At 47.6% G+C, this 18,428-nt stretch overlaps 19 non-coding genes and 3 pseudogenes across 19 annotated transcripts; 7 read left to right on the forward strand and 15 right to left on the reverse strand.

Moving 5' to 3' along the window:
- Positions 1-676: 676 nt before the first annotated feature.
- LOC135012222 (U1 spliceosomal RNA) lies at positions 677-840 on the reverse strand. The gene has a single exon (XR_010211226.1). It is a non-coding gene; the product is annotated as a U1 spliceosomal RNA (small nuclear RNA).
- Positions 841-1,510: 670 nt separating this feature from the next.
- On the reverse strand, positions 1,511-1,673 carry LOC135012435 (U1 spliceosomal RNA). The gene has a single exon (XR_010211399.1). It is a non-coding gene; the product is annotated as a U1 spliceosomal RNA (small nuclear RNA).
- A 152-nt stretch (positions 1,674-1,825) lies between these two features.
- LOC135012227 (U1 spliceosomal RNA) lies at positions 1,826-1,989 on the reverse strand. The gene has a single exon (XR_010211231.1). It is a non-coding gene; the product is annotated as a U1 spliceosomal RNA (small nuclear RNA).
- A 695-nt stretch (positions 1,990-2,684) lies between these two features.
- Positions 2,685-2,826, reverse strand: LOC135012416 (U1 spliceosomal RNA; annotated as a pseudogene).
- Positions 2,827-2,978: 152 nt separating this feature from the next.
- On the reverse strand, positions 2,979-3,142 carry LOC135012114 (U1 spliceosomal RNA). Its single transcript, XR_010211119.1, has one exon. It is a non-coding gene; the product is annotated as a U1 spliceosomal RNA (small nuclear RNA).
- A 692-nt stretch (positions 3,143-3,834) lies between these two features.
- On the reverse strand, positions 3,835-3,976 carry LOC135012351 (U1 spliceosomal RNA; annotated as a pseudogene).
- Positions 3,977-4,127: 151 nt separating this feature from the next.
- On the reverse strand, positions 4,128-4,291 carry LOC135012119 (U1 spliceosomal RNA). The gene has a single exon (XR_010211124.1). It is a non-coding gene; the product is annotated as a U1 spliceosomal RNA (small nuclear RNA).
- Positions 4,292-4,906: 615 nt separating this feature from the next.
- On the reverse strand, positions 4,907-5,069 carry LOC135012346 (U1 spliceosomal RNA). The gene has a single exon (XR_010211349.1). It is a non-coding gene; the product is annotated as a U1 spliceosomal RNA (small nuclear RNA).
- A 152-nt stretch (positions 5,070-5,221) lies between these two features.
- Positions 5,222-5,385, reverse strand: LOC135012253 (U1 spliceosomal RNA). Its single transcript, XR_010211257.1, has one exon. It is a non-coding gene; the product is annotated as a U1 spliceosomal RNA (small nuclear RNA).
- Positions 5,386-6,056: 671 nt separating this feature from the next.
- On the reverse strand, positions 6,057-6,219 carry LOC135012401 (U1 spliceosomal RNA). Its single transcript, XR_010211376.1, has one exon. It is a non-coding gene; the product is annotated as a U1 spliceosomal RNA (small nuclear RNA).
- A 152-nt stretch (positions 6,220-6,371) lies between these two features.
- LOC135012120 (U1 spliceosomal RNA) lies at positions 6,372-6,535 on the reverse strand. The gene has a single exon (XR_010211125.1). It is a non-coding gene; the product is annotated as a U1 spliceosomal RNA (small nuclear RNA).
- A 671-nt stretch (positions 6,536-7,206) lies between these two features.
- LOC135012436 (U1 spliceosomal RNA) lies at positions 7,207-7,369 on the reverse strand. The gene has a single exon (XR_010211401.1). It is a non-coding gene; the product is annotated as a U1 spliceosomal RNA (small nuclear RNA).
- A 152-nt stretch (positions 7,370-7,521) lies between these two features.
- Positions 7,522-7,685, reverse strand: LOC135012205 (U1 spliceosomal RNA). The gene has a single exon (XR_010211210.1). It is a non-coding gene; the product is annotated as a U1 spliceosomal RNA (small nuclear RNA).
- A 671-nt stretch (positions 7,686-8,356) lies between these two features.
- On the reverse strand, positions 8,357-8,519 carry LOC135012332 (U1 spliceosomal RNA). The gene has a single exon (XR_010211335.1). It is a non-coding gene; the product is annotated as a U1 spliceosomal RNA (small nuclear RNA).
- Positions 8,520-8,663: 144 nt separating this feature from the next.
- On the forward strand, positions 8,664-8,779 carry LOC135012459 (U5 spliceosomal RNA). The gene has a single exon (XR_010211410.1). It is a non-coding gene; the product is annotated as a U5 spliceosomal RNA (small nuclear RNA).
- Positions 8,780-9,053: 274 nt separating this feature from the next.
- LOC135012486 (U5 spliceosomal RNA) lies at positions 9,054-9,169 on the forward strand. The gene has a single exon (XR_010211436.1). It is a non-coding gene; the product is annotated as a U5 spliceosomal RNA (small nuclear RNA).
- Positions 9,170-14,553: 5,384 nt separating this feature from the next.
- TRNAN-AUU (transfer RNA asparagine (anticodon AUU)) lies at positions 14,554-14,627 on the reverse strand. The gene has a single exon. It is a non-coding gene; the product is annotated as a tRNA-Asn (tRNA).
- A 1,304-nt stretch (positions 14,628-15,931) lies between these two features.
- On the forward strand, positions 15,932-16,095 carry LOC135012115 (U1 spliceosomal RNA). The gene has a single exon (XR_010211120.1). It is a non-coding gene; the product is annotated as a U1 spliceosomal RNA (small nuclear RNA).
- Positions 16,096-16,247: 152 nt separating this feature from the next.
- Positions 16,248-16,389, forward strand: LOC135012370 (U1 spliceosomal RNA; annotated as a pseudogene).
- A 691-nt stretch (positions 16,390-17,080) lies between these two features.
- Positions 17,081-17,244, forward strand: LOC135012117 (U1 spliceosomal RNA). Its single transcript, XR_010211122.1, has one exon. It is a non-coding gene; the product is annotated as a U1 spliceosomal RNA (small nuclear RNA).
- A 152-nt stretch (positions 17,245-17,396) lies between these two features.
- On the forward strand, positions 17,397-17,559 carry LOC135012357 (U1 spliceosomal RNA). Its single transcript, XR_010211355.1, has one exon. It is a non-coding gene; the product is annotated as a U1 spliceosomal RNA (small nuclear RNA).
- A 674-nt stretch (positions 17,560-18,233) lies between these two features.
- Positions 18,234-18,397, forward strand: LOC135012174 (U1 spliceosomal RNA). The gene has a single exon (XR_010211179.1). It is a non-coding gene; the product is annotated as a U1 spliceosomal RNA (small nuclear RNA).
- Positions 18,398-18,428: the final 31 nt, after the last annotated feature.

An 18,428-nucleotide genomic window follows, 5' to 3' on the forward strand; every position in this document is an offset into this window, starting at 1 on the left:
CAGTAGTATCCTCATCAGTGCTCAGTATCACTGCTCATTGTCTTGTGCTGCATTGTGGTGCTCAGCATACTACAGTACATTACTAATATTCCAGTGCTGCATCTTGCTGCTCAGTGTCAGTTCTAGTATCCTCATCAGTGCTCACTATCACTGCTCATTACATTGTGGTGTTCTGTATACTACAGTAACATAGTAATATAGTAACATATAGTAACATAGTTTTTGAGGTTGAATAGAGGCAAATTGCCCATCGTGTTCAACCTGTTTTAAGTTGTGATGATTCTACATACTTGCTGAATAATGTTTTATGACTAGTTAGCTACTATAACTCATGTTACCCCCGGATTAACCATGTTGATATTTTAAGTATTATAACCTTGGATAGCTTTTTCATTCAGAAATGTATCCATTCCTTTTTTAAATCCAATTACAGAGTCCGCCATTACCACCTTCCCTGGCAGGGAATTCCACATCCTGATTGCCCTAACAGTGAAGATCATAGTATCTCACCTGGCAGGTAAGTAGGAGTTGGGCTAGAGCTGTGGAGGATTGCTGCTCGGGCACCCCCTGTCAAGTGAAGGAGATCCAACTGAGGCAGCACAAGGGAACTCTCGAAAGAAGAACAAGGCTAGAGGAAGATCTGAGACAAAGAAATCTGACTTTTACCAGAGCTGACCAGAGGAAAGCACAAACACAGTCCCCCACTACCACAAATAATGCAGTCGAGTTTCCCACATTTGGGGAAATCACAGGGGTCAGCATACCCAGAGTGCAATGAATGAACCTCACCCTGGGAGAACAATCTTCATGACCATGGTATCTCCTATGCAAAATAAGTATGATTTGGGATAGGGCTGGGGAGGGCCGCTGCTCAGGCACATCTCTGTCAAGAAAAGGAGATTCAACTGAGGCAGCACAAGGGAACTCTCATCTGGGGACAACAACTGCAGGGAGAACACATATTTTCAGATGAACATGGGAGGGCAGAAGGCTGCCTAATACTGAAGCACCCCCAAACAACAAACCAAATGCAACTACTAATGCAAGCATTCCTGGGGGAAGGCCTGCAGCAGACGGATTTGCATATGGTGATGTCATCCAAGCAGTGGGTCAAAGTTGGCTTCAACCCTCGTCTGCATATGAAAATAAAAAAGGGGTGTTCAGGGCATGGCGGCCTTTTGCGGCGCTTGGATGACCCCTAGTTCGCATTAAACACCTCCACCCTCCTTCGGTGTGGGGCTCATGTTGGCTATGCCCCAGCCCCTGAAGCATTCAAGCTGATTTCTTGCAGCAGCTGGGCACTGTAACAGCTCCAGAGCTGCTCTGTAAAGCAAGTAAAAGGGTGTGGGCCCTGCAGCACTACCTGTAGTTTGCATTGTGCGTTGGAAGGCACAAAGTAAGCAGACGGGGAAGTCAGGATAGTGCACAAGGGCATAGAAGGGAGCGGCTCAAGAAAAGAGAAATGGAAACAGACAGCAAACTAGGCTGGAGAGAGACCTGAGACAAAGAGATCTGAATTATACGAGAGCCGACCAGAGGAAACACAAATTATGTAATCAAGTGTCCCACATTTGGGGAAATCGTAGGAGCAGCACACCCAGAGTGCATTGGGTGAGCCTTGCCCTGGGAGAAGCACCTTCCTGATCATAGTATCTCACCTGGCAGGTAAGTAGGAGTTGGGCTAGAGCTGGGGAGGGTCGCTGTACGGGCACCCCCCTGTCAAGTGAAGGAGATCCAACTGAGGCAGCACAAGGAAACTCTCGAAAAAAGAACAAGGCTAGATGAAGATCTGAGACATAGAAATCTGACTTTTACCAGAGCTGACCAGAGGAAAGCACAAACACAGTCCCCCACTACAACAAATAATGCAGTCGAGTTTCCCACATTTGGGGAAATCACAGGGGTCAGCATACCCAGAATGCAATGAATGAACCTCACCCTGGGAGATCAATCTTCATGATAATGGTATCTTCTATGCAAAATAAGTATGATTTGGGATAGGGCTGGGGAGGGCCGCTGCTCAGGCACATCTCTGTCAAGTAAAGGAGATTCAACTGAGGCAGCACAAGGGAACTCTCATCTGGGGACAACAACTGCAGGGAGAACACATATTTTCAGATGAAAATGGGAGAGCAGAAGGCTGCCTAATACTGAAGCACCCCCAAACAACAAACCAAATGCAACAACTAGTACAAGCATTCCTGGGAAAAGGTCTGCAGAAGACGGATTTGCATACGGTGATGTCATCCAAGCAGTGGGCCAAAGTTGGCTGGAACCCTCATCTGCATATGAAAAGTGAAAAGGGGTATGCAGGGCATGGCGGCCTTTTGCGGTGCTTGGATGACCCTTAGTTTGCATTAAACACCTCCACCCTCCGTCGGTGTGGGGCTCATGTTGGCTATGCCCCAGCCCCTGAAGCATTCAAGCTGATTTCTTGCAGCAGCTGGGCACTGTAACAGCTCCAGAGCTGCTCTGTAAGGCAAGTAAAAGGGTGTGGGCCCTGCAGCACTACCTGTAGTTTGCATTGTGCATTGGAAGGCACAAAGTAAGCAGACAGGAGGAGATGTCAGGATAGTCCACAAGGGTATTGAAGGGAGGGGCTTAAGAAAAAAGAAGTGGAAACAGACAGCAAACTAGGCTGGAGAGAGACCTGAGACAAAGAGATCTGAATTATATGAGAGCCGACCAGGGGAAACACAAATTATGCAGTCAAGTTTCCCACATTTGGGGAAATCGCAGGGGCAGCACACCCAGAGTGCATTGGGTGAGCCTTGCCCTGGGAGAAGCACCTACATGATCATAGTATCTCACCTGGCAGGTAAGTAGGAGTTGGGCTAGAGCTGGGGAGGGTCGCTGCTCGGGCACCCCCCTGTCAAGTGAAGGAGATCCAACTGAGGCAGCACAAGGGAACTCTCGAAAGAAGAACAAGGCTAGAGGAAGATCTGAGACAAAGAAATCTGACTTTTACCAGAGCTGACCAGAGGAAAGCACAAACACAGTCCCCCACTACCACAAATAATGCAGTTGAGTTTCCCACATTTGGGGAAATCACAGGGGTCAGCATACCCAGAATGCAATGAATGAACCTAACCCTGGGAGAACAATCTTCATGACCATGGTATCTCCTATGCAAAATAAGTATGATTTGGGATAGGGCTGGGGAGGGCCGCTGCTCAGGCACATCTCTGTCAAGTAAAGGAGATTCAACTGAGGCAGCACAAGGGAACTCTCATCTGGGGACAACAACTGCAGGGAGAACACATATTTTCAGATGAACATGGGAGGGCAGAAGGCTGCCTAATACTGAAGCACCCCCAAACAACAAACCAAATGCAACAACTAGTAAAAGCATTCCTGGGAGAAGGTCTGCAGAAGACGGATTTGCATACGGTGATGTCATCCAAGCAGTGGGCCAAAGTTGGCTGGAACCCTCATCTGCATATGAAAAGAGAAAAGGGTTATGCAGGGCATGGCGGCCTTTTGCGGCGCTTGGATGACCCCTAGTTCGCATTAAACACCTCCATTCTCCTTCGGTGTGGGGCTCATGTTGGCTATGCCCCAGCCCCTGAAGTATTCAAGCTGATTTCTTGCAGCAGCTGGGCACTGTAACAGCTCCAGAGCTGCTCTGTAAGGCAAGTAAAAGGGTGTGGGCCCTGCAGCACTACCTGTAGTTCGCATTGTGCGTTGGAAGGCACAAAGTAAGCAGACGGGAGAAGTCAGGATAGTGCGCAAGGGCATAGAAGGGAGCGGCTCAAGAAAAGAGAAGTGGAAACAGGCAGCAAACTAGGCTGGAGAGAGACCTGAGACAAAGAGATCTAAATTATACGAGAGCCGACCAGGGGAAACACAAATTATGCAGTCAAGTGTCCCACATTTGGGGAAATCGCAGGAGCAGCACACCCAGAGTGCAATGGGTGAGCCTTGCCCTGGGAGAAGCACCTTCATGATCATAGTATCTCACCTGGCAGGTAAGTAGGAGTTGGGCTAGAGCTGGGGAGGGTTGCTGCTCGGGTACCCCCCTGTCAAGTGAAGGAGATCCAACTGAGGCAGCACAAGGGAACTCTCAAAGAAGAACAAGGCTAGAGGAAAATCTGAGACAAAGAAATCTGACTTTTACCAGAGCTGACCAGAGGAAAGCACAAACACAGTCCCCCACTACCACAAATAATGCAGTCGAGTTTCCCACATTTGGGGAAATCACAGGGGTCAGCATACCCAAAATGCAATGAATGAACCTCACCCTCGGAGAACAATCTTCATGACCATGGTATCTCCTATGCAAAATAAGTATGATTTGGGATAGGGCTGGGGAGGGCCGCTGCTCAGGCACATCTCTGTCAAGTAAAGGAGATTCAACTGAGGCAGCACAAGGGAACTCCCATCTGGGGACAACAACTGCAGGGAGAACACATATTTTCAGATGAACATGGGAGGGCAGAAGGCTGCCTAATACTGAAGCACCCCCAAACAACAAACCAAATGCAACAACTAGTACAAGCATTCCTGGGGGAAGTTCTGCAGAAGAGGGATTTGCATACGGTGATGTCATCCAAGCAGTGGGCCAAAGTTGGCTGGAACCCTCATCTGCATATGAAAAGAGAAAAGGGGTATGCAGGGCATGGCGGCCTTTTGCGGCGCTTGGATGACCCTTAGTTCGCATTAAACACCCCCACCCTCCTTCGGTGTGGGGCTCATGTTGGCTATGCCCCAGCCCCTGAAGCATTCAAGCTGATTTCTTGCAGCAGCTGGGCACTGTAACAGCTCCAGAGCTGCTCTGTACGGCAAGTAAAAGGGTGTGGGCCCTGCAGCACTACCTGTAGTTTGCATTGTGCATTGGAAGGCACTTAAGAATAGAGAAGAGGAAACAGACAGCAAACTAGGCTGGAGAGAGACCTGAGACAAAGAGATCTGAATTATACGAGAGCCGACCAGGGGAAACACAAATTATGCAGTCAAGTTTCCCACATTTGGGGAAATCGCAGGAGCAGCACACCCAGAGTGCAATGGGTGAGCCTTGCCCTGGGAGAAGCACCTACGTGATCATAGTATCTCACCTGGCAGGTAAGTAGGAGTTGGGCTAGAGCTGGGGAGGGTCGCTGCTCGGGTACCCACCTGTCAAGTGAAGGAGATCCAACTGAGGCAGCACAAGGGAATTCTCGAAAGAAGAACAAGGCTAGAGGAAGATCTGAGACAAAGAAATCTGACTTTTACCTGAGCTGACCAGAGGAAAACACAAACACAGTCCCCCACTACCACAAATAATGCTGTCGAGTTTCACACATTTGGGGAAATCACAGGGGTCAGCATACCCAGAATGCAATGAATGAACCTCACACTGGGAGAATAATCTTCATGACCATGGTATCTCCTATGCAAAATAAGTATGATTTGGGATAGGGCTGGGGAGGGCCGCTGCTCAGGCACATCTCTGTCAAGTAAAGGAGATTCAACTGAGGCAGCATAAGGGAACTCTCATCTGGGGACAACAACTGCAGGGAGAACACATATTTTCAGATGAACATGGGAGGGCAGAAGGCTGCCTAATACTGAAGCACCCCCAAACAACAAACCAAATGCAACAACTAGTGCAAGCATTCCTGGGGGAAGGCCTGCAGCAGATGGATTTGCATATGGTGATGTCATCCAAGCAGTGGGTCAAAGTTGGCTTCAACCCTCGTCTGCATATGAAAAGAGAAAAGGGGCGTGCAGGGCATGGCGGCCTTTTGCGGCGCTTGGATGACCCCTAGTTCGCATTAAACACCTCCACCCTCCTTTGGTGTGGGGCTCATGTTGGCTATGCCCCAGCCCCTGAAGCATTCAAGCTGATTTCTTGCAGTAGCTGGGCACTGTAACAGCTCCAGAGCTGCTCTGTACGGCAAGTAAAAGGGTGTGGGCCCTGCAGCACTACCTGTAGTTTGCATTGTGCATTGGAAGGCACAAAGTAAGCAGACGGGAGAAGTAAGGATAGTGCGCAAGGCCATAGAATGGAGCGGCTTAAGAAAAGAGAAGTGGAAACAGACAGCAAACTAGGCTGGAGAGAGACCTGAGACAAAGAGATCTGAATTATACGAGAGCCGACCAGGGGAAACACAAATTATGCAGTCAAGTTTCCCACATTTGGGGAAATCGCAGGGGCAGCACATCCAGAGTGCAATGGGTGAGCCTTGCCCTGGGAGAAGCACCTTCATGATTATAGTATCTCACCTGGCAGGTAAGTAGAAGTTGGGCTAGAGCTGGGGAGGGTCGCTGCTCGGGCACCCCCCTGTCAAGTGAAGGAGATCCAACTGAGGCAGCACAAGGGAACTCTCGAAAGAAGAACAAGGCTAGAGGAAGAACTGAAACAAAGAAATCTGACTTTTACCAGAGCTGACCAGAGGAAAGCACAAACACAGTCCCCCACTACCACAAATAATGCAGTTGAGTTTCCCACATTTGGGGAAATCACAGGGGTCAGCATACCCAGAATGCAATGAATGAACCTCACCCTGGGAGAACAATCTTCAAGACCATGGTCTCTCCTATGCAAAATAAGTATGATTTGGGATAGGGCTGGGGAGGGCCGCTGCTCAGGCACATCTCTGTCAAGTAAAGGAGATTCAACTGAGGCAGCACAAGGGAACTCTCATCTGGGGACAACAACTGCAGGGAGAACACATATTTTCAGATGAACATGGGAGGGCAGAAGGCTGCCTAATACTGAAGCACCCCCAAACAACAAACCAAATGCAACAACTAGTGCAAGCATTCCTGGGGGAAGGCCTGCAGCAGATGGATTTGCATATGGTGATGCCATCCAAGCAGTGGGTCAAAGTTGGCTTCAACCCTCGTCTGCATATGAAAAGAGAAAAGGGGCGTGCAGGGCATGGCGGCCTTTTGCGGCGCTTGGATGACCCCTAGTTCGCATTACACACCTCCACCCTCCTTCGGTGTGGGGCTCATGTTGGCTATGCCCCAGCCCCTGAAGCATTCAAGCTGATTTCTTGCAGCAGCTGGGCACTGTAACTGCTCCAGAGCTGCTCTGTAAGGCAAGTAAAAGGGTGTGGGCCCTGCAGCACTACCTGTAGTTTGCATTGTGCGTTGGAAGGCACGAAGTAAGCAGACGGGAGAAGTCAGGATAGTGCGCAAGGGCATAGAAGGGAGCGGCTGAAGAAAAGAGAAGTGGAAACAGAGAGCAAACTAGGCTGGAGAGAGACCTGAGACAAAGAGATCTGAATTATACGAGAGCCGACCAAGGGAAACACAAATTATGCAGTCAAGTTTCCCACATTTGGGGAAATCACAGTTGCAGCACAACCAGAGTGCAATGGGTGAGCCTTGCCCTGGGAGAAGCACCTTCATGATCATAGTATCTCACCTGGCAGGTAAGTAGGAGTTGGGCTAGAGCTGGGGAGGGTCGCTGCTCGGGCACCCCCCTGTCAAGTGAAAGAGATCCAACTGAGGCAGCACAGGGGAACTCTCGAAAGAAGAACAAGGCTAGAGGAAGATCTGAGATAAAGAAATCTGATTTTAACCAGAGCTGACCAGAGGAAAGCACAAACACAGTCCCCCACTACCACAAATAATGTAGTCGAGTTTCCCACATTTGGGGAAATCACAGGGGTCAGCATACCCAGAATGCAATGAATGAACCTCACCCTGGGAGAACAATCTTCATGACCATGGTATCGCCTATGCAAAATAAGTATGATTTGGGATAGGGCTGGGGAGGGCCGCTGCCCAGGCACATCTCTGTCAAGTAAAGGAGATTCAACTGAGGCAGCACAAGGGAACTCTCATCTGGGGACAACAACTGCAGGGAGAACACATATTTTCAGATGAACATGGGAGAGCAGAAGGCTGCCTAATACTGAAGCACCCCCAAACAACAAACCAAATGCAACAACTAGTGCAAGCATTCCTGGGGGAAGGCCTGCAGCAGATGGATTTGCATATGGTGATGTCATGCAAACAGTGGGTCAAAGTTGGCTTCAACACTCGTCTGCATATGAAAAGAGACAAGGGGCGTGCAGGGCATGGCGGCCTTTTGCGGCGCTTGGATGACCCCTAGTTCGCATTACACACCTCCACCCTCCTTCGGTGTGGGGCTCATGTTGGCTATTCCCCAGCCCCTGAAGCATTCAAGCTGATTTCTTGCAGCAGCTGGGCACTGTAACTGCTCCAGAGACGCTCTGTAAGGCAAGTAAAAGGGTGTGGGTCCTGCAGCACTACCTGTAGTTTGCATTGTGCGTTGGAAGGCACGAAGTAAGCAGACGGGAGAAGTCAGGATAGTGCGCAAGGGCATAGAAGGGAGCGGCTCAAGAAAAGAGAAGTAGAAACAGACAGCAAACTAGGCTGGAGAGAGACCTGAGACAAAGAGATCTGAATTATACGAGAGCCGACCAGGGGAAACACAAATTATGCAGTCAAGTTTCCCACATTTGGGGAAATCGCAGAAGCAGCACACCCAGAGTGCAATGGGTGAGCCTTGCCCTGGGAGAAGCACCTTCATGATCATAGTATCTCACCTGGCAGGTAAGTAGGAGTTGGGCTAGAGCTGGGGAGGGTCGCTGCTCGAGCATCCCCCTGTCAAGTAAAGGAGATTCAACTGAGGCAGCACAAGGGAACTCTCATCTGGGGACAACAACTGCAGGGAGAACACATATTTTCAGATAAAAATCTTGGTCATGCTCTGGTTTCTCTTCAGAACGAACAAATCTTTCGCCTTTTACTAAAGATTTCCGTGGAGAGGAGCAAAACCGAGTTTTATCTCAATTTTTGCATGCCCCATCTTTTTGGGGTTTCTTTTATCGGTTTAAAGATAGAATGAGTGTGCTTTAATGTAAGCTCATTTGCATAGAAATGACAGTAAATGTTTGTTTCTTTTCAAACAGAACTTTCTTGACCACACTAATTGTTTGAAAGATCTGGGAGCACATGGAAAAGAGTACAAACCATGTTTATAGCAAGGGGAAGCCTGGTGAGAAATCTGCTTTCTTTCATTCAAATTGGGTGCTCACTTTGAGCTGAATGAGAACTGCTGGCATGGCACTCAGGCGACAGGTGGAATCTTGGTCATGCTCTGGTTTCTCTTCAGAACTAACAAATATTTTGCCTTTTATTAAAGATTTCCGTGGAGAGGAGCAAAACTGAGTTTTATCTCAATTTTTGCATGCCCCATATTATTGGGGTTTCTTTTATCAGTTTAAAGACAGAACGAGTGTGCTTTCTTGTTAGCTTTAATGTAAGTTTATTTGCATAACAATGACAGTAAATGTTTGTTTCTTTTCAAACAGAACTTTCTTGACCATGCTACTTGCTTGAAAGATCTGGGAGCACATGGAAAACAGTACAAACCATGCAGTATCACAAGAGCCTTTATTTGATCTTTCATGAAGATAGAGCAGAATTGAGGACACGTCAACAATTTCTGCCGAAGGTGGTTCATCTTTCCACATGGTGCCTTTGGCCACTGACACCTTCGTTGAGTCAAAGTCTCTGGCTGTGGTCAGAACTTTGAAAATTTATGTCACCAGAACGGTTCAGATTAGGAAAACAGAGGCTCTGTTTGTCCTGTATGCTCCCAACATGATTGGGTGTCCTGCTTCCATGCAGACCATTATGCGCTGGATCTGTGGTAAGATTCAGCATGCTCATTCCACGGCAGGATTGCCGTTACTGAATTAGGTGAAGACCCATTCTACTAGAAAGGTGGGTTCATCCTGGGCAGCTGGTCGGGGAGTCTCGGCATTGCAACTTTGCCGAGCAGCTATTTAGTAAACACTTTTGCTAAGTTTTACAAGTTTGATACCTTGGCTGATGATAACCTCAAGTTGGGTCATTCGGTGCTGCAGAGTCGTACGCACTCTCCCACCCGTTCAAGAGCTTTGGTATAACCCCATGGTTCTTAATGTGACCCCAGCATCCTCTAGTTCGTATGAGAAAATAGGATTTTAATACCTACCGGTAAATCCTTTTCTCTTAGTACTTAGAGGATGCTGGGCACCCGTCCCAGTCCATACTGTGTCTGCAGTTATTACTTGTGGTTATACACATGTTGTGTTACGGTTCTGGTCAGCTTTTTGCTGCAATTGTTCATGCCGTTGGCTTGTGTTCTGTTGAATGCCACGTTCTGCGGCATGCTTAAGGTGTGAGCTGGTAAGATGCTCACCTTAGTTTAACAATAAATCCTTTCCTCGAAATGTCCGTCTCCCTGGGCACAGTTCCTATAACTGGAGTCTGGAGGAGGGGCATAGAGGGAGGAGCCAGTTCACACCCTTTGAAAGTCTTAAAGTGCCCATGTCTCTTGCGGATCCCGTCTATACCCCATGGTTCTTAATGTGACCCCAGCATCCTCTACGGACTAAGAGAAAAGGATGCCCTTGTGTACTATCCTGACTTCTCCTCCCGTCTGCTTACTTTGTGCCTTCCAACGCACAATGCGAACTACAGGTGGTGCTGCAGGGCCCACACCATTTTACTTGCCTTACAGAGCAGCTCTGGAGCTGTTACAGTGCCCAGCTGCTGCAAGAAATCAGCATGAATGCTTCAGGGGATGGGGCATGGCCAACATGAGCCCCACACCAAAGGAGGGTGGGGGTGTTTAATGCGAACTAGGGGTCATCCAAGCACTGCAAAAGGCCGCCATGCCCTGCATGCCCCTTTTCTCTTTTTATATGCAGATGAGGGTTCCAGCCAACTTTGGCCCACTGCTTGGATGACATCACCGTATGCAAATCCGTCTGCTGCAGACCTTCCCCCAGGAATGCTTGTACTAGTTGTTGGATATGGTTTGATATTTGATGGTGCTTCAGTATTAGGCAGCCTTCCGCCCTCCCATGTTCATCTGAAAAGATGTGGTCTCCCTGCAGTTGTTGTCCCCAGACGAGAGTTCCCTTGTGCTTCCTCAGTTGAATCTCCTTAACTTGACGGGGGAGGGGCTGCCCGAGCTGCCACCCTCCCCAGCCCTATCCCAACTCATACTTATTTTACATATTAGATCTCTTGATCATGAAGATTGTTCTCACAGGGTGAGGTTCATCCATTATATTTTAAAATAGGAAGGTACAAATTACATATTTGAATTGCATCTATGTGCTGGATTCAAATGTCCCCCCCCCTTCCTTTCTCAATTGTGCCCGTCAGCAGCTATTCTAAGGTTGCTGCCAATGGGTGTGACACATTAATTTCTTCTGTGGGGTACACTGGACTCCACAAGGATTCACATTGGGGTGTAGAGTAGGATCTTGATCTGAGGCACCAACCGGCTCAAAGCTTTTGACTGTTCCCAAGAAGCTCAGTGCATTCTCCTCTATAACCCCGCTTCCATGAACAGGGAGCTCAGTTTGTAGTTGGTGCCTTCAGTAGCAGGCCAATTAACAGGGGCCTGCCTCAGGCAGCCTATTCTTAGCTATTAATTTTGACAAGAAAAGAAGAACTTGTTTTATGAGAATCTACAAGGGCTGCAGCAGGCTAGGTCTAATAGACATCTTTACTGCAGCTTCATCACTCCCAGTGGCGCTATATACTCCCGTGCCCTGGTTGCTGGGTCACTGCAGCGGAGGCTCCGGTTTCATCCTAAGGTCAGTCACACACACACCACCCTTCCGGATCACGAGGCCGCTGATGAAGGGGAGCGAGGCCGTAGGGGGTGGGCCGTGTGCGCACTGCGGTGGACACTTATTACTGGGCAGCCGCTCCACTAGCCACCAGGTACAGTTAAGGAGCACAGGTCTGGGGGTTTTTCTCCTATATTAACCCAATTTTGTACTGCCCGCAGCGCATTGTGATAGGTAATAGGGCCTGATTCAGGTTGGATTGCAATCACAATAAGCGATCCAACTGCAAAAATTGCTAAGAGCATACGCATGTGCCTGCATTTTCTGCGGCACCCCGCAGAGAATGTGATCGCCTCTGCCTGTCAATCGGGGCGGGGAAGGGGGGGAGAGGTGGGTCAGCAACACTCCATTTCCAAGTCAGGGATGGAGCGGTGCGGGGGCAAGGCTTCAAAATGGGGTCTGCAACGGAGGAGACACAGGGGGCGTGGTCACAGCGGCTGTATGACATCACATTCAGCCGCTGTGATCACAAAAATGGTGGCGGCTTCCTGCGCGCACATACAGTCTGCACCAGCAGGAGCCTACACCATTTTTTATGATCACGCTGAACTGCAGTGCGACTGCAATTACAGCATGGTCAAGAAGGGAGGCGTCATGCTGGGTGGCCATGCCCTGTCACTGTGCAGGAGCCAGCACCGCTCACACACTAGTCCCCGGGTGCAGCCCCCAACCCCCGGGACACCCGGAGCAACAAAATGTAGATTCAGGCCACCAGGCCACGCCCCTACCTATGAAACCATGCCTCCTTTTTACCATTGCGCTGCTTATCTGCGCGCACTGCATTACAATCTCCCTCGCCACCTCTCTGGGTGTCACCAGTGATAGTGACACCTCTGCCATGCTTGTAGCAGCTGGTCCTAAGATCTACGCCTCAAACCCTGAGTGTTTGCCCTTGTGACTTGTTGATCATCATAGCGAAGCAGATGCTTACAGAAAACTGCAGGGGCTTAGATTGAAAATAAAAAAATTGATGGGTATAAGGTAGAGAGGAGCGGGTTCGGTTCTCCGAGAACCGAATTCCCCACGAACTCCACGTGGTTTACACTGGTCCGAGGCAGGCTCGGTTGTTCCCGCCTGACTCGGAAAACCTGAACAAGGGAAAATGTCATCATCCCGCTGTCGGATTCTCGCGAGATTCGGATTCCATATAAAGAGCTGCGCGTTGCTGCCATTTTTACTTGTGCATTGAAGAGAGAGCGGAGAGGACGTGGCTATGTTCTCTCAGTGGAAATCTCAATATCAGTGCTCAGTATCAGTGGTTACTTATTGCTGCTCAGTAATACTAGTAGTGTGTCTCTCCTGCTCAGTGTCAGTTCTCAGTAGTATCCTCATCAGTGCTCAGTATCACTGCTCATTGTCTTGTGCTGCATTGAGGTGCTCAGCATACTACAGTACATTACTAATAGTCCAGTGCTGCATCTTGCTGCTCAGTGTCAGTTCTAGTATCCTCATCAGTGCTCACTATCACTGCTCATTGCATTGTGGTGTTCTGTATACTACAATAACATAGTAATATAGTAACATAGTTTTTGAGGTTAAATAGAGGCAGATTGCCCATCGTGTTCAACCTGTTTTAAGTTGTGATGATTCTACATACTTGCTGAATAATGTTTTATGACTAGTTAGCTACTATAACTCATGTTACCCCCGGATTAACCATGTTGATATTTTAAGTATTATAACCTTGGATAGCTTTTTCATTCAGAAATGTATCCATTCCTTTTTTAAATCCAATTACAGAGTCCGCCATTACCACCTTCCCTGGCAGGGAATTCCACATCCTGATTGCCCTAACAGTGAAGAAACCTTTCCTCCATTGCGTTCTGAACTTTCCTCCAGTCGCAGCGAGTGACCACGTGTTCTTTTAATAAATAATTCCTCTGATAACTCTTTGTTATGTATCTTTACATATTTGAAGATATTAATAATATCTCCTCTTAGGCACCTCTTTTCTAGTGTATAAATATTCAGCCTAGTAAGTCTTTCCTTATAGTCCAGTACTTTTAGGCCTTTAATCAATTTAGTCTTCAGGATCTCTTACACTTCCATGAGCAGCAGAGTAGTGCAATGGAAGCATGCTGGGCCCATAACCCAGAGGTCGATTGATCGAAACTATCCACTGCTATGTGCATTTTTTTTTTTATAATTAAAGTAATCAAAAACTGGGATTGATATTTTGGCTCTTTTATTTTTACTTAAAGTACAATAACTTTTATCATTTTAATTTGTTTTAATAGTATATTGACAGCATTGTTTTCTTTAAAAAATCCACTTAATTTTCTTTACCCTATTACTGAAATGGTAATTGACAAAAACAAACTACATTGTCACCAGAAGAGCAATGCAAAATGTACAAGTGATATATGAAAATCATCTTCCATCTTGAATTTCAATGATGCATTGGGACAACAATTTGTGAGAAACATCTTCACCCATAAAGAAAGATTTTCTTAATTCCTTACCTGTGTGCTGATTAGATATCACCTTGTTTTCACATTAAACAGACTTCCCCGTGAGGAAGCAGCAAGGATGCAGTGACGTTTCCTGGTGTCAACCTGTATTATTTCAGTAGACATTGAAATGAGGATGCATCTTTGATGCCTTTCCAATGAAGCAAGTTTATTTCAGTAATAGGTGAAAAACCATTCCTACAAAGGTGTTAATCAGAGACTTGGCTTTGTGGACACTTTTCAGAGAGCAAATTTGTTAGCATAAACATAAAATCAGAAAATGAAGAGCTGTTTAATCACTCAATTGGACTTTTCTGCCAGCATATTTTTTTTTCTCTGCAACCCACTGCTAAATTGTGCTTCCTAGCTGTTTTTTTTATAAAATCACTTAATCAAATCTAACTCTGATTACATCAGAGAAGGCCAGGTACCCTACACCATAAGGGGGGTTTTTGAAATTTTGACTTGTCTACTTAAAGATCACCAAAATCTGATTACAAGGTCAATTACATCCCTGGGTGGGATTGAACCACCAACCTTTTGGTTAATAGCCAAACATGCTAACCGATTGCGCCACAGAGACACCTTGCAAAAGTCAATACTGACAAAGGCTAATAATCATTCATCTAGAACGTTTCCTAGAAAAACTTTAAAAAGTCAATAATCTGGAGATTTTTTGTAAGAAACACATTGGTACTTTCCCATGATGAGTGAGTGCTTCAGGATTTCTTGCACTTACATGGGCTATTAACCAAAAGGTTGGTGGTTCAATCCCACCCAGGGATGTAATTGACCTTGTCATCAGATTTTGGTGATCTTTAAGTAGACAAGTCAAAATTTCAAACCCCCTCTTATGGTGTAGGGTACCTGGCCTTCTCTGACGTAATCAGAGTTAGATTTAATTAAGTGATTTTATAAAAAACAGCTAGGAAGCACAATTTAGCAGTGGGTTGCAGAGAAAAAAATAACATTTTAAACCTACCGGTAATTTTTTTTTCTCGTAGTCCGTAGAGGATGATGGGGACTCCGTAAGGACCATGGGGGATAGACGGGCTCCGCAGCAGACATGGGCACTTTAAGAAAGACTTTAGATCTGGGTGTGCACTGGCTCCTCCCTCTATGCCCCTCCTCCATACCTCAGTTAGAGAAACTGTGCCCAGAGGAGACGGACAGTACGAGGAAAGGATTTTTGTTAATCCAAGGTCAAGATTCATACCAGCCACACCAATCACACCGTATAACTTGTGATATACTACCCAGTTAACAGTATGAAAACAACATAGCATCAGTCCAAGACCGATGAAAACTAACATATAACCCTTATGTAAGCAATAACTATATACAAGTCTTGCAGAAGTAGACCGCACTTGGGACGGGCACCCAGCATCCTCTACGGACTACGAGAAAAAGATTTACCGGTAGGTTTAAAATCTTATTTTCTCTTACGTCCTAGAGGATGCTGGGGACTCCGTAAGGACCATGGGGATTATACCAAAGCTCCCAAACGGGCAGGAGAGTGCGGATGACTCTGCAGCACCGATTGAGCAAACAGGAGGTCCTCCTCAGCCAGGGTATCAAACTTATAGAACTTTGCAAAGGTGTTTGAACCAACTTTGACCCACTGCTTGGATGACATCACCATATGCAAATCCATCTGCGGCAGGCCTTCCCCCAGGAATGCTTGCACTAGTTGTTGCATTTGGTTTGTTGTTTGGGGGTGCTTCAGTATTAGGCAGCCTTCTGCCCTCCCATGTTCATCTGAAAATATGTGTTCTCCCTGCAGTTGTTGTCCCCAGATGAGAGTTCCCTTGTGCTGCCTCAGTTGAATCTCCTTTACTTGACAGAGATGTGCCTGAGCAGCGGCCCTCCCCAGCCCTATCCCAAATCATACTTATTTTGCATAGGAGATACCATGGTCATGAAGATTGTTCTCCCAGGGTTAGGTTCATTCATTGCATTCTGGGTATGCTGACCCCTGTGATTTCCCCAAATGTGGGAAACTCAACTGCATTATTTGTGGTAGTGGGGGACTGTGTTTGTGCTTTCCTCTGGTCAGCTCTGGTAAAAGTCAGATTTCTTTGTCTCAGATCTTCCTCTAGCCTTGTTCTTCTTTCGAGAGTTCCCTTGTGCTGCCTCAGTTGGATCTCCTTCACTTGACAGGGGGGTGCCCGAGCAGCGACCCTCCCCAGCTCTAGCCCAACTCCTACTTACCTGCCAGGTGAGATACTATGATCATGAAGATGCTTCTCCCAGGGCAAGGCTCACCCATTGCACTCTGGGTGTGCTGCCCCTGCGATTTCCCCAAATGTGGGAAACTTGACTGCAGAATTTGTGTTTCCCCTGGTCGGCTCTCATATAATTCAGATCTCTTTGTCTCAGGTCGCTCTCCAGCCTAGTTTGCTGTCTGTTTCCACTACTTTTTCTTGAGCCCCTCCCTTCTATACCCTTGTGCACTATCCTGACTTCTCCCGTCTGCTTACTTTGTGCCTTCCAACGCACAATGCAAACTACAGGTAGTGCTGCAGGGCCCACACCCTTTTACTTGCTTTACAGAGCAGCTCTGGAGCTGTTACAGTGCCCAGCTGCTGCAAGAAATCAGCTTGAATGCTCCAGGGGCTGGGGCATAGCCAACATGAGCCCCACACCGAAGGAGGGTGGAGGTGTTTAATGCGAACTAGGGGTCATCCAAGCGCCGCAAAAGGCCGCCATGCCCTGCACACCCCTTTATTCTTTTCATATGCAGACGAGGGTTGAAGCCAACTTTGACCCACTGCTTGGATGACATCACCATATTCAAATCCATCTGCTGCAGGCCTTCCCCCAGGAATGCTTGCACTAGTTGTTGCATTTGGTTTGTTGTTTGGGGGTGCTTCAGTATTAGGCAGCCTTCTGCCCTCCCATGTTCATCTGAAAATATGTGTTCTCCCTGCAGTTGTTGTCCCCAGATGAGAGTTCCCTTGTGCTGCCTCAGTTGAATCTCCTTTACTTGACAGAGATGTGCCTGAGCAGCGGCCCTCCCCAGCCCTATCCCAAATCATACTTATTTTGCATAGGAGATACCATGGTCATGAAGATTGTTCTCCCAGGGTTAGGTTCATTCATTGCATTCTGGGTATGCTGACCCCTGTGATTTCCCCAAATGTGGGAAACTCAACTGCATTATTTGTGGTAGTGGGGGACTGTGTTTGTGCTTTCCTCTGGTCAGCTATGGTAAAAGTCAGATTTCTTTGTCTCAGATCTTCCTCTAGCCTTGTTCTTCTTTCGAGAGTTCCCTTGTGCTGCCTCAGTTGGATCTCCTTCACTTGACAGGGATGTGCCCGAGCAGCGACCCTCCCCAGCTCTAGCCCAACTCCTACTTACCTGCCAGGTGAGATACTATGATCATGAAGGTGCTTTTCCCAGGGCAAGGCTCACCCATTGCACTCTGGGTGTGCTGCCCCTGCGATTTCCCCAAATGTGGGAAACTTGACTGCAGAATTTGTGTTTCCCCTGGTCGGCTCTCGTATAATTCAGATCTCTTTGTCACAGGTCTCTCTACAGCCTAGTTTGCTGTCTGTTTCCACTTCTTTTTTCTTGAGCCCCTCCCTTTTATACCCTTGTGCACTATCCTGACTTCTCCTCCTCTCTGCTTACTTTGTGCCTTCCAATGCACAATGCAAACTACAGGTAGTGCTGCAGGGCCCACACCCTTTTACTTGCCTTACAGAGCAGCTCTGGAGCTGTTACAGTGCCCAGCTGCTGCAAGAAATCAGCTTGAATGCTTCAGGGGCTGGGGCATGGCCAACATGAGACCAACACCGAAGGAGGGTGGGGGTGTTTAATGCAAACTAAGGGTCATCCAAGCGCCGCAAAAGGCCGCCATGCCCTGCACGCCCCTTTTCTCTTTTCATATGCAGACGAGGGTTGAAGCCAACTTTGACCCACTGCTTGGATGACATCACCATATGCAAATCCATCTGCGGCAGGCCTTCCCCCAGGAATGCTTGCACTAGTTGTTGCATTTGGTTTGTTGTTTGGGGGTGCTTCAGTATTAGGCAGCGTTCTGCCCTCCCATGTTCATCTGAAAATATGTGTTCTCCCTGCAGTTGTTGTCCCCAGATGAGAGTTCCCTTGTGCTGCCTCAGTTGAATCTCCTTTACTTGACAGAGATGTGCCTGAGCAGCGGCCCTCCCCAGCCCTATCCCAAATCATACTTATTTTGCATAGGAGATACCATGGTCATGAAGATTATTCTCCCAGGGTGAGGTTCATTCATTGCATTCTGGGTATGCTGACCCCTGCGATTTCCCCAAATGTGGGTAACTCGACTGCATTATTTGTGGTAGTGGGGGACTGTGTTTGTGTTTTCCTCTGGTCAGCTCTGGTAAAAGTCAGATTTCTTAGT

This window comes from Pseudophryne corroboree, unplaced genomic scaffold (genome assembly GCF_028390025.1).
Source record: "Pseudophryne corroboree isolate aPseCor3 unplaced genomic scaffold, aPseCor3.hap2 scaffold_253, whole genome shotgun sequence".
Lineage (NCBI taxonomy): Eukaryota > Metazoa > Chordata > Amphibia > Anura > Myobatrachidae > Pseudophryne > Pseudophryne corroboree.